The sequence below is a fragment of the Coregonus lavaretus genome, assembly GCF_964263955.1.
Source record: "Coregonus lavaretus genome assembly, chromosome: 1".
Taxonomy (NCBI): Eukaryota; Metazoa; Chordata; class Actinopteri; order Salmoniformes; family Salmonidae; genus Coregonus; species Coregonus lavaretus.
Genome location: NC_139988.1, coordinates 26,827,282 through 26,840,431, shown reverse-complemented (window position 1 = coordinate 26,840,431; position 13,150 = coordinate 26,827,282). Strand labels below are relative to the sequence as shown.

The 13,150-nt window shown below is 44.0% G+C and overlaps 1 pseudogene across 1 annotated transcript in view; it reads left to right on the top strand.

Annotated features, from left to right (window-relative positions):
• The window catches only part of LOC311148389 (KH domain-containing, RNA-binding, signal transduction-associated protein 2-like), a 97,765-nt pseudogene that overhangs the window by 20,410 nt on the left and 64,205 nt on the right, over positions 1-13,150 (top strand). Inside the window, exon 2 of the transcript in view lies at positions 11,651-11,778. The product of the transcript in view is annotated as a KH domain-containing, RNA-binding, signal transduction-associated protein 2-like (transcript). The remainder of the gene's footprint in view (positions 1-11,650; positions 11,779-13,150) is intronic.

Genomic DNA, 13,150 nt, shown 5'->3' with positions numbered 1-13,150 from the left:
GTGTTTTACCTCCTGCGCCTGACTCCGTCATTCACACCTCATCACAATGTCTCAAGGCATGGGGAGAGTTGGGGATGGACTCCCTTCCCAGTTCCTCTTTGGCGCTAGCGAGAGACCTTGAGCCACACATACTGTACCTGCAGGTAAACAATGCTAATAGGTTGTATTTAGACTAGAGCATCAGTCCGTTATGATTTCTCCCTCAAATAAATTCAAGGTGTGAAATCCCCGACACGACTGGGAACTGGAAATTTGACCATTGGTTGTATAGCCTGCAGATATGGACATGGTACTCAGCCTTACATCATGTTCCCTATTTTCTGTTCAGTTAAAAAGGGTCATATTTTCCTGTGGAGAATACGTTTGGCCTTTACTTTGAACATAAAAAAGTATTTTACATTGATTCAACCAAGAACAGTTGTAAATGATCTTCATAGATTTAATACATCTTTTAGAAATGGGACACGTTTAAGGGCATTTGAGTTGGCTGCTTTTATTTTTATCTTGCGTATTTGACCGACCACGTATCGAGCCAGGTCATTCACTCAAATCCCTGTTATCTGACTGTTATCCCACTGGGAGCTAGCACAAGTTTTCAGGTCTTAGGTAAGGTTACTCATCACACAAGTGTAGTTCATCAAACCACCTCCGCTACACTTCCTTACCTGAAGATATTGTCCATTGAAGCATGTCTCATGTTGCACATAGTGTTGCACCTATTGACGTGTATAGCCTATTGTTGAGGGGAATTTTTTTTGAGTTCAGAGCTGAATATTGGAGGTGATAGGTGTTTCTGTTGCCATGGGTCTCCCGGTCGCGGCCGGCTACGACAGAGCCTGGATTTCTCTTCTGCTTCATGATAATGGTTGTACCAGATATTCATCAGGCCAGGAAGACAGGTCTTAGGATGTGATCCTGCGCTGTTAAATAAATTATACAGCCGTTATGTTAGAAGCGGCACACTGAAATCACACAGGAAACATGATCAATGGTGATGACAAACTCCCTGGATGTCTATCCTACAGAAAGCAAAGAGCATTATGATTGATTCACTGTCTCATTTGTTATAAAATACATGTACTGTATGATAGGAATGAATGGGAGGTAAATGAGATAATACTGCCTCTCTAATTGTTCAGAACAGTGATATTTAGACCCAGATTTGACTTACATTTTTCGTAAGTCAAATTTACTGTTTTATTGTGCCTCTACCTAACCCAAACTTTTTTAAATTGTAGAGGGCAGAAATATTTTTGTAAAACTTGACCCGCCAAGACGCGCTTCTTAACACCCGCTCGCTTAACCCAGAAGCCAGCTGCACCACTGTGTCGGAGGAAACACCGTTCAACTGATGACAGCCTGCAGGCATGCAGCCCGCCACAAGGAGTCGCTAGAGCACGATGACCCAAGTAAAGCTCCCCCGGCCAAACCTTCCCCTAAACTGGACGATGCTGGGCCAATTGTGAGCCTCCCTATGGGACTCCCGGTCAAGGCCGGTTGTGACACAGCCTGGGATCAAACCCCAGGCTGTAGTGACGCCGCAACACTGCGATGCAGTGCCTTAGACCACTGCACCACTCGGGAGGCCTGCAAAATATATTTTTATCTCAATGAGACTAACCTGGTAAAATAAAGGTAAAATATTATAATTATTTTAGATGTAGAGCATTTTATATTATCGATATGTGAAAAGTAAATTCTCAGCAACTGAAAAGCCTTAATAAGTGGAGGAGGGATTTGAGAATCATTTAACAATGGTGTTTGTTGAAAGCAGTGACTGAGTATGCAGACTGCACAATTGAGATAATTATGAATTTTGAGAGATTCTTGATCCTCTGCTAAACTAATAAATAGGAGACAACAATGCCCATTGTAATTGTCCTCTCAAAAACAATGAGAAACATACAGTTTGAACAATCTAACTATCGTGCATCAAGGTTTGGGTTAACAAGTGCTTAAGAATGAATATCCAACTCATGGAGCTAATTGCGATGCAGATTAGATCATTTTTCACCAACAGCTCCCTTTGCCAAATTTATGCAAGGCTGTTTAATACGCCCAGAGTGTGATCACAGCTGTAGGGGTCGTTTTTGAATTGCGGTGGCATTTGCATCATTCGCCTTTGCAACCATGAAAAACACTTTAAAATAGTTACACGTCATACATGTTTTTGTTTATATTGAACTTTTTTATCAATGATCAAACATAATGAAAGTCCTTTATTCTGCAAAACTTTATGTTTATGTATGGTTTAATGATCTTAGATTTGAGCATCTGTGGCCTTCATTTAAGAAATTCCTCAATTACCTAAAATGTGTCATTGTTGTTACAGTCATTGGTGTTACTATTACTGTGGCACAATTTTATCATAATGGTAAAAATTATTTAAAGTCATTAAGCTGCCAGTTCATTTCTATGTACCCAAATACACTTTAATAAAAAAAAAATTAGACAAATTAAGTATTTTCTTCCAAAATGCCATGCCAAAATACCACTGCAATTCAAGAAGGAAATGTAGATCATTTTGTCCTAATGGTACTGTATATATATCCTCCCAATAGCTTAGCATGTCAATTTGATTGAAAAACAGAATTAAATCAAATCAAATCAAATTTTATTGGTCACATGCGCCGAATACAACAGGTGCAGACATTACAGTGAAATGCTTACTTACAGCCCTTAACCAACAGTGCATTTTATTTAAAAATAAAACAACAACAAAAAAAGTGTTGAGAAAAAAAAGAGCAGAAGTAAAATAAAGTAACAGTAGGGAGGCTATATATACAGGGGGGTACCGTTGCAGAGTCAATGTGCGGGGGCACCGGCTAGTTGAGGTAGTTGAGGTAATATGTACATGGTGGTAGAGTTAAAGTGACTATGCATAAATAATTAACAGAGTAGCAGCAGCGTAAAAAGGATGGGGTGGGGGGGCAGTGCAAATAGTCCGGGTAGCCATGATTAGCTGTTCAGGAGTCTTATGGCTTGGGGGTAGAAGCTGTTGAGAAGTCTTTTGGACCTAGACTTGGCACTCCGGTACTGCTTGCCGTGCGGTAGCAGAGAGAACAGTCTATGACTAGGGTGGCTGGAGTCTTTGACAATTTTGAGGGCCTTCCTCTGACACCGCCTGGTATAGAGGTCCTGGATGGCAGGAAGCTTGGCCCCAGTGATGTACTGGGCCGTACGCACTACCCTCTGTAGTGCCTTGCGGTCGGAGGCCAAGCAGTTGCCATACCAGGCGGTGATGCAACCAGTCAGGATGCTCTCGATGGTGCAGCTGTAGAATTTTTTGAGGATCTGAGGACCCATGCCAAATCTTTTCAGTCTCCTGAGGGGGAATAGGCTTTGTTGTGCCCTCTTCACGACTGTCTTGGTGTGTTTGGACCATGATAGTTCGTTGGTGATGTGGACACCAAGGAACTTGAAGCTCTCAACCTGTTCCACTACAGCCCCGTCGATGAGAATGGGGGCGTGCTCAGTCCTCTTTTTTTTCCTGTAGTCCACAATCATCTCCTTTGTCTTGGTCACGTTGAGGGAGAGGTTGTTGTCCTGGCACCACACGGCCAGGTCTCTGACCTCCTCCCTATAGGCTGTCTCATCGTTGTCGGTGATCAGGCCTACCACTCTTGTGTCGTCGGCAAACTTAATGATGGTGTTGGAGTCGTGCCTGGCCATGCAGTCATGGGTGAACAGAGAGTACAGGAGGGGACTGAGCACGCACCCCTGAGGGGCCCCCGTGTTGAGGATCAGTGTGGCAGATGTGTTGTTACCTACCCTTACCACCTGGGGCCAGCCCGTCAGGAAGTCCAGGATCCAGTTGCAGAGGGAGGTGTTTAGTCCCAGGATCCTTAGCTTAGTGATGAGCTTAGAGGGCACTTAGAGGGTGTTGAATGCTGAGCTGTAGTCAATGAATAGCATTCTCACGTAGGTGTTCCTCTTGTCCAGGTGGGAAAGGGCAGTGTGGAGTGCAATAGAGATTGCATCATCTGTGGATCTGTTGGGGCGGTATGCAAATTGGAGTGGGTCTAGGGTTTCTGGGATAATGCTGTTGATGTGAGCCATGACCAGCCTTTCAAAGCACTTCATGGCTACAGACATCAGTGCTACGGGTCGGTAGTCATTTAGGCAGGTTATCTTAGAGTCCTTGGGCACGGGGACTATGGTGGTCTGCTTGAAACATGTTGGTATTACAGACTCAGTCAGGGACATGTTGAAAATGTCAGTGAAGACACTTGCCAGTTGGTCAGCACATGCTCGGAGTACACGTCCTGGTAATCCGTCTGGCCCTGCGGCCTTGTGAATGTTGACCTGCTTAAAAGTCTTACTCACATCGGCTACGGAGAGCGTGATCACATAGTCATCCGGAACAGCTGGTGCTCTCATGCATGCTTCAGTGTTGCTTGCCTCGAAGCGAGCATAGAAGTGGTTTAGCTCGTCTGGTAGGCTTGTGTCACTGGGCAGCTCGCGGCTGTGCTTCCCTTTGTAGTCTGTAATAGTTTTCAAGCCCTGCCACATCCGACGAGCGTCAGAGCCAGTGTAGTACGATTCAATCTTAGTCCTGTATTGACTCTTTGCCTGTTTGATGGTTCGTCGGAGGTCATAGCGGGATTTCTTATAAGCGTCCGGGTTAGAGTCCCGTTCCTTGAACGCGGCAGCTCTACCCTTTATTTAGCTCAGTGCGGATGTTTCCTGTAATCCATGGCTTCTGGTTGGGGTATGTACGTACGGTCACTGTGGGGAAGACATCATCGATGCACTTATTGATGAAGCCAGTGACTGATGTGGTGTACTCCTCAATGCTGTCTGAAGAATCCCGGAACATGTTCCAGTCTGTGCTAGCAAACAGTCCTGTAGCTTAGCATCTGCGTCATCTGACCACTTTTTTATTAACCGAGTCACTGGTGCTTCCTGCTTTAGTTTTTGCTTATAAGCAGGAATCAGGAGGATAGAGTTATGGTCAGATTTGCCAAATGGAGGGCGAGGGAGAGCTTTGTATGCGTCTCTGTGTGTGGAGTAAAGGTGGTCTAGAGTTTTTTTTCCTCTGGTTGCACATGCTGGTAGAAATTAGGTAGAACGGATTTAAGTTTCCCTGCATTAAAGTCCCCGGCCACTAGGAGCGCTGCATCTGGATGAGCGTTTTCCTATTGATTTATGGCCTTGTACAACTCATTCAGTGCAATCTTAATGCCAGCATTGGTTTGTGGTGGTAAATAGACAGCTATGAAAAATATAGATGAAAACTCTCTTGGTAAATAGTGTGGTCTACAGCTTATCATAAGATACTCTACCTCAGGCGAGCAAAACCTCGAGACTTCCTTAGTATTTGATTTTGTGCACCAGCTGTTGTTTACAAATATACACAGACCGCCACCCCTTGTCTTACCGGAGTCAGCCGTTCTATCCTGCCGATGTAGCGTATAGCCCGCTAGCTGTATGTTATTATTGTCGTCGTTCAGCCACGACTCGGTGAAACATAGGATATTACAGTTTTTAATGTCCCGTTGGTAGGATAACCGTAATCTTAGGTCATCCAATTTGTTATCCAATGATTGAAGATTGGCTAATAGGATTGATGGAAGAGGCAGTTTACTCGCTCGCCGTCGGATCCTTACAAGGCACCCCGATCTACGTCCACGATATCTCCGTCTCTTCCTCACGCGAATGACGGGGATTTGGGCCTTGTCGGGTGTCTGTATGATATCCTTCGCGGCCGCCTCGTTGAAGAAAAAATCTTCGTCCAAGACGAGGTGAGTAATCGCTGTCCTGATATCCAGAAGCTCTTTTTGGTTATAAGAGACGATGGCAGAAACATTATGTACAAAATAAATTACAAATAACGCGGAAAAACACACATAATAGTACAATTGGTTAGAGGGCTGTAAAATTAATTGCGGCAAATGGCGTTGATGAAACACCTGAATAATGTGTTGATGAAACACCGGTATATCCCCCTCATGGAGCTAATTGCGATGCAGATTAGATTGTTTAATAATAATATATGCGACTTAGCAGATGCTTTTATCCAAAGCAACTTGCAGTCATGCATGCATGCATTTTTTCATATGGGTGGCCCTGGGAGTTGAAGCCACAATCCTGGTGTTACAAATACCTTGCTCTACCAACTGAGCCATACAGGACCACACAGGATCAGCATTTGTCACTAACAGCTCCCTTTGCCAAATTTATGCAAGGCTGTTTCATACGCCCAGAGTGGGATTGCAGCCGTAGATAATCTATTGCTAATTAGATTGTTTTGGATTTCTCCCTGACCAATATGGCTGCCATTGTCACCCTATTCTGGAACTTTGAGGGTTTATGACATAGCCCTTCTAGTAATTTAATAGGATTTCTATGGTCAAAACTAAGTACATTCTAGAACTCTGTCAGACAGACAGTCTCTATTCCGACTTAATTCATGTCTGTCAGATTCCAGCTTTTCCTTGATATCTCAAGGACCGCAATGTGCTGGCATCTGTCTACCAACGCGCTTGAAGATTTACTGGATCTCTTTTATGAGAGAGAGAGAGAGAGAGAGAGAGAGAGAGAGAGAGAGAGAGAGAGAGAGATTCAGTAATGCACATGAAGATGTAGCACCATAATAAAAACAATCCTCCAATAGGTAGTAGAGATCCAAGGAAGATAGAACACTTTAATATGCAGCACAGTGGAACATAGTAAGGTGAACTTTAACTCTCCCTGCCGTCTGAAATAGATATAAGATTATACATATTCATGATTGGGGAAAGAGACGCTTTGATACACTCACACTCATGCCAAATGAACATAGTTAGGATTCTTCAAGCATGAATACCTGTCAAACACACTATGGGCATCCCTTAAATTGTTCGACTGGTTACAGCTTAGTGTGTCCAACTGTCAAGGACTTGTTTCTAAGGCACCACCCTCAGCAGGGTCGATAACAACCGGAAGCATCCGGTTTTCAAGGGAAATGGAAAGAGAGCCTGTGACGCGGCTTCCGCTTTTGGACGTTAACAAGGTGACACTCCATCTTAATCCCTCCTCCAAATTTACTGGACTGGTTGAACAATGCAGAAGAGAACCTCCCCCGACAGTTTTTCTCTCTCTTCAGGACTAGAAAGAAAGAAACGCTGCTGTAAACCCAGACACATTTTCACATTTGACAGATGTAATAATAATAATGTATGCCATTTTGCAGACTCTTGCAAGAGCCATGCTATGTAGATGCTGCGTATTACCTTTGTTTTACAGAAATAACAGTGCAAGGCAGTAACAGTTTGCTGCCTCCACATTGTGCTTTGAAAATAGAAGGCCAATACTGTACATTCAGAACCTTTGTAAATTTTTATTTTGTACTTTCACCCCCAATTGGTAGTTACAGTCTTGTCCTATTGCTGCAACTCCCGTATGGACTCAGGAGAGGCAAATGTCGAGAGCCAGCCTTCCTCCGAAACACAACCCTGCCAAGCCGCACTGCTCACTTAACCTGGAAGCCAGCCGCACCAATGTGTCGGAGGAAACACCGTACAACCAAAGTCAGCTTGTAGGTGCCCGGCCTGCTAGAGCACGATGGGACAAGGACATCCCAGCCAGCCAAACCCTCCCCTAACCCAGACAATTGTCGCCACCTCATGGGTCTCCCGGTCACAGTCGGGGATCGAACCCAGGTCTGTAGTGACGCCTCAAGCACTGCGATGCCTTAGACCACAGCACCACTCGGGAGGTCATCAATGTTAAGTTGGCACAATATATTAAATAACTATCAGTATTTCAATGGTTGTTGGTAATGTTGTTTTCTATAGAACCAATATGACAAGAGGATGGATGTTCTTGTGTTTATTGTTGTTAAATTCAATGGCTCATATTCAATGGTTGTTAAATTCAATGGCTCATAGGCAGTTAAAAGCAGTACATTTTTCAAGAGAATAACTAATCAAGCCTTTCCAACATCTGTATTCACAAAGGGCGTTCTTGCTCGTACCATCTCAGCTGGCTTTTAAATATTTAAAAAGTTAGATTTCTGTGTGAGAGTTGCCTGCCTGCGGCCTGGGGTCACCTGCATACTTTACTACATCCCATGGAGAAGGCAGGTGTCACCAAGCCAGCCAGAGCATATGGAATCAGCAGATGTTAGGGATTCAAGTGGCTAGAGAGGTCTTGGAGCAGTTCACCTGGGACGTCAGTAAGGAGTCTGAGAAGTACATAGTGGCAGGTGTTTGAGAGTATGAGGAAGCAGTGATTTAACAGTGGGTTGCTCCTTTCAAAGTCAGAAAGGTTGGTGAGCAGGACGAGGAGATCACAATTGGCCTCTGTAAGTGTGTGTACGTGGAGAGGAGGTGATTAAAAGTGTTTTTCTCGGTACCTCAGCACAATTTCATTTTTGTTCAAAGGATCCTATGTGAGTCCCTGGCACAATAAAATTGTCACGGTGTTTAGAAATAATTATAAGGATAAGTTTCACTCCGAAGTAGGAAAGCTCTCTTCACCCTATTCAGTTTGATACATAAAGGCAGTTTATAATTGTGGTGTTTGCTGCAGCCTCAACACTCCTATAACCTGACACTAGTTTTGTTGAATCAAATTCACAACATCATTATTAAGTGGCGTTTTCAAAGTGGAGCACACTGGAAATGTCTCATTAGGAGCTCAGTTTAGCTCGTTTATGTGAGACTGTTGAAACGAGTGAGTTTGTGGGAACAAGACAGCACTGGCAGTGTGTTCCAATCCAAAGAATCTCCCTAGCAAATTTGATACAATCAAAGGGATTCTGTCATGTTTGAAAGAGCCATGTAGTTCAATCTGATGAAAACCTCTGAATCAACCACGTTACTGGAACTTTCCTGTCAGTCTGGGAAACTCACGATCAGCAATGTCTGATAAATGCATTCAACTAAAACCTAAGTATTACCTACTTTAAATCCACCCAGAATCTAGCCATTGGTACCTTGACATAAAGCAACATCAGTGTTTTTCAGAGGGCATTGATGTCTGTAAAGGATAAAGAACTGAGGCAAAATTGAGCAAAGATGTTTAATATGCAGGAAAGACCAAGGAACCCAACTACAGTAGCTGGAAACATAAATCAGCCCATAATGAGTTGATTACTTTACAGCCAGACTCTTGAAATGTCATGTGGTTCATTCTTCACACAGGGAACTGCATAGCCTGAACTGGAGCCAACATTCCAGACTTTGTAAGCTTGGCTTTCTCTGTGGAGACACAATGTACAGTTCTCCCCAAAATACCATTACACACACTAACAGTTAGGGCCACAAGAGGTGCAATTCAATCAAACGTTGCATTTTGGCAACACAACTCGGTACAGTAGATTCCGCTCATAGGTGCTTCTACTTTGTGTGTGTGCTGTGGGCACAGGTAGTTTGTAAACATTGGTACTGCATAGCATGACAGAGGCATTGATTGAATCCAGCCCAAAGAGTCATACAGTACGGGGCCAGTAGAAACCAGAAGATTTCAGTTTTCAGGGGAAAAGCAGAGAAGAAGCCTGAAAACAGGTGAATTCGACCCCTCTCAGGTGTTTATTTTATGCATTTTATATCCAGAGCGACTTACAAATTGGTGCATTCAACTTATGATAGCCAGTGGGACAACCACTTTTCTTCATTACTTTATATTATTCCAGTTATTCCTTAAAGAGGTAGGGTTTCAAGTATCTCCGGAAGGTGGTCAGTGACTCCGCTGTCCTGGCATCGTGGGGGAGCTTATTCCACCATTGGGGTGCCAGAGCAGCGAATAGCTTTGACTGGGCTGAGCGGGAACTGTGCTTCCGTAGAGGTAGGGGAGATAGCAGGCCAGAGGTGGATGAACGTAGTGCCCTCGTTTGGGTGTAGGATCAGAGTCTGAAGGTAAGGAGGTGCCGTTCCCCTCATAGCTCCGTAGGCAAGCACCATGGTCTTGTAGTAGATGCGAGCCTCAACTGGAAGCCAGTGGAGTGTGCGGAGGAGCGGGGTGACATGAGAGAACTTGGGAAGGTTGAGGCTCGCAGGTAGCTCGCAGGGCGGCAGGTAGCTTAGTGGTTCAGAGCGTTGTGCCAGTAACCGAAAGGTCGCTGGTTCTAATCCCCGAGCCGACTGGGTGAAAAATCTGTCGATGTGCCCTTGAGCAAGGCACTTAACCCTAATTGCTCCTGTAAGTCGCTCTGGATAAGAGCGGCTGCTAAATGACTAAAAAACAAAACAAACACCAGACGGGCTGCAGCGTTCTGGATAAGTTGTAGGGGTTTAATGGCACAGGCAGGGAGCCCAGCCAACAGCGAGTTGCAGTAATCCAGACGGGAGATGACAAGTGCCTGGATTAGGACCTGTGCCGCTTTCTGTGTAAGGTAGGGTCGTACTCTGCTATGTTAGGTTATACAGTATGTGCTCCAGTATGTACAGTATTCATCTCATGAGCATTGTTTTACCCTTACAAGCTGTATGCTATAGGCTCAGTTTGAGTGTGTTTACTTAGCTTTCACTATTCATTTTTGCCTTAGTATTATAACTATCATCCTACACAGAGGCTTAAGGCCTGAATGGAATGTAGAATAGGAGCAGCATTCTGCTGGAACATTTCTGGAGTTCTGGAGGAACAAAGCCTTTCAGGTTCGTTTGTAACTGAGACAAGCGCAGTAGCACATTACACAACCATGCATCCCCCACCCTCAGCCAAAAGCCTCCTGCTAGGAAGGTCTGCCAACAGGATGCACTTTACCTCTGTTTTACTCACACCTTTTGTTTGTCATAGAAGTGTAGAAATAGATGGAGCTAAATCGCTCTAGATCAGAACTGCTGAGGAGGAGAGGAAGGGGGAGATCACCCCACCCCCTGCTGCCTGTCTTCCTGTCTTTCCCTTGCTCAGGTCTCCCTAGTATTGTTCTACAAGAGTGGCGCAGGGCGCAGGTTGATAATTCTTATTTCTGCTGAGTATTAATTTGCCATTGACAGAGGGGTATCCCCAGAGAAGACCGGTGACAGCTTTATTTCCATCTCCTGTTTCGTGGCTGTATGCCTTTTACTCAACTCTCCCAAGTGCTATAAAATTCATCAAGCAAGAAATCACTGTTCGGCGCAGTGGGTTCCCAACTCATGACTGTCTCACTCAAACAGGTTTCGTATGCTTGACCTGACAGCTCATGTCAACTACTCCTCTCACCATTTAGACACTAGAAATAACTTTGATCATGATGATCAGTCAGAATGTATGTTTAGGGACTGAATTATCTTGATTACGCTGTCACAGATCTGGGTTCACATTATATTACAAATACATAAGCTGCACTTGATTGAGCTTGCCAAGGAGAGCCAAGGAGCCAAGGACCCAAGGAGAACCAAGGAGCCAAGGAGAACCAAGGGAACAAGGATCCAAGGAGCCAAGGAGCCAAGGAGCCAAGGAGCCCAGGGGGAACAAGGAGCCAAGGAGCCAAGGAGAACCAAGGAGTAAAGGAGCCAAGGAGTACCAAGGAGACAAGGAGCCAAAGAGCCAAGGAGACAAGGAGCCAAGGAGAACCAAGGAGGAAGGAGCCAAGGAGGCAGTCCAATAAAAAAAACAAATAGGCGACCATTTGAACCCAGGTCTTCTCTGTCAATGATAAGGATGGGAATGTTGTTTAACCTTTCTGTTGAAGTTCTGTTTGTATATCTAATAATTTATTCTTGAATACCTTTTCCTACAGAAATCGAAAAGTATGAGGGGGATGAGTTGAGAAAAGACGGTGACGTGAAGAAATACCTCGATGTCATCAGTAACAAAAACATCAAGCTCTTGGAAAGAGTACTCATCCCAGTTCAACAGTACCCAAAGGTAAGACAACCACACTGTTTTCTTTGATCTCTTTTTAACAAATAAATAATGCCTTTAAGAAACACTAAATGCTCATTTGTTAGAAACTATATACAACATCAATATGGAGTCTTGGCAGTGGATAAAGACACAGATGGAGTTGGGACCATATTGGCCATCTTGGGGGCTAAGAGTAAATAATGACTGATGCCAAGAGTGTGGACCTCTTCACCCCATGTTGTGGTCCCTACATCTGACTGTGCTGTGAGACTGACTGGCCAGTGTGTGTGTGTTGATGATCACATTGCATCCCTCTGTTAGGGGGAGTGGGACAGTGTGGGGAAAGCTCCAGCTTTTGATCCACATTGTCTAGCCCCAGATGGTGGGTGTGTTAGGCACGGCAAGGGGAGCATATGATTGCAGCTGACTCATATGGGATCAGGGTGGTTCCTGCCTGCTTCCCTCCCCGCTGTCTAATGCTGGAAAATAGAGCTAAATGACTGGGAGACATGCTAAGGCTAGCTAGGGCTATTCATTCATTAGTCATCATCATGTTTGTTTGTCGCTTATTGTATGCTCACCCACAGTCATTATCAGTGTGCTGCTGAAAGTGCTTCTCTTTATAGATAATGTTGAGAATCGATGTATGCGAGTTATGATTTTAATCCATTGACATGCATTTATTGTGTATTTAGCTGTAGGGGAGAGTGGGGTAATTTGAGCCAAAGGGGTAAATTGAGCCACCCTTGTTTCAAGGAAACCATACACAAAATTAATAATTTGACCAAATATTTAGGAAGAGGTCATCATTTCATGGAGTTTGTGAAGGAAGAAACCACATGGAAAAAGTGGTAAGTAAGTTAGGTCCAAAAAATTGATTTAAACTAAAGTCAAATTCATTTATTGTGTTAGAGGTTTCATGATGCTTGTACAGTGCCTTGCAAAAGTATTCATCCCCCTTGGAATTGTTCCTATTTTGTTGCATTACAACCTGTAATTTAAATTGATTTTTATTTGGATTTCATGTAATGGACATACAGAAAATAGTCCAAATTGGTGAAGTGAAATGAAAAACATTACTTGTTTCAAAAGATTCTAAACAATTAATAACGGAAAAGTGATGTGTGCATATGTATTCACCCCCTTTGCTATGAAGCCCCTAAATAAGATCTGGTGCAACCAATTACCTTCAGAAGTCACATAATTAGTTAAATAAAGTCCACCTGTGTGCAATCTAAGTGTCACATGATCTCAATATATATACACCTGTTCTGAAAGGCCCCAGAGTCTGCAACACCACTAAGCAAGGGGCACCACAAAGCAAGCGGCACCATGACCAAGGAGCTCTCCAAACAGGTCAGGGACAAAGATGTGGAGATCAGGGTTGGGTTAT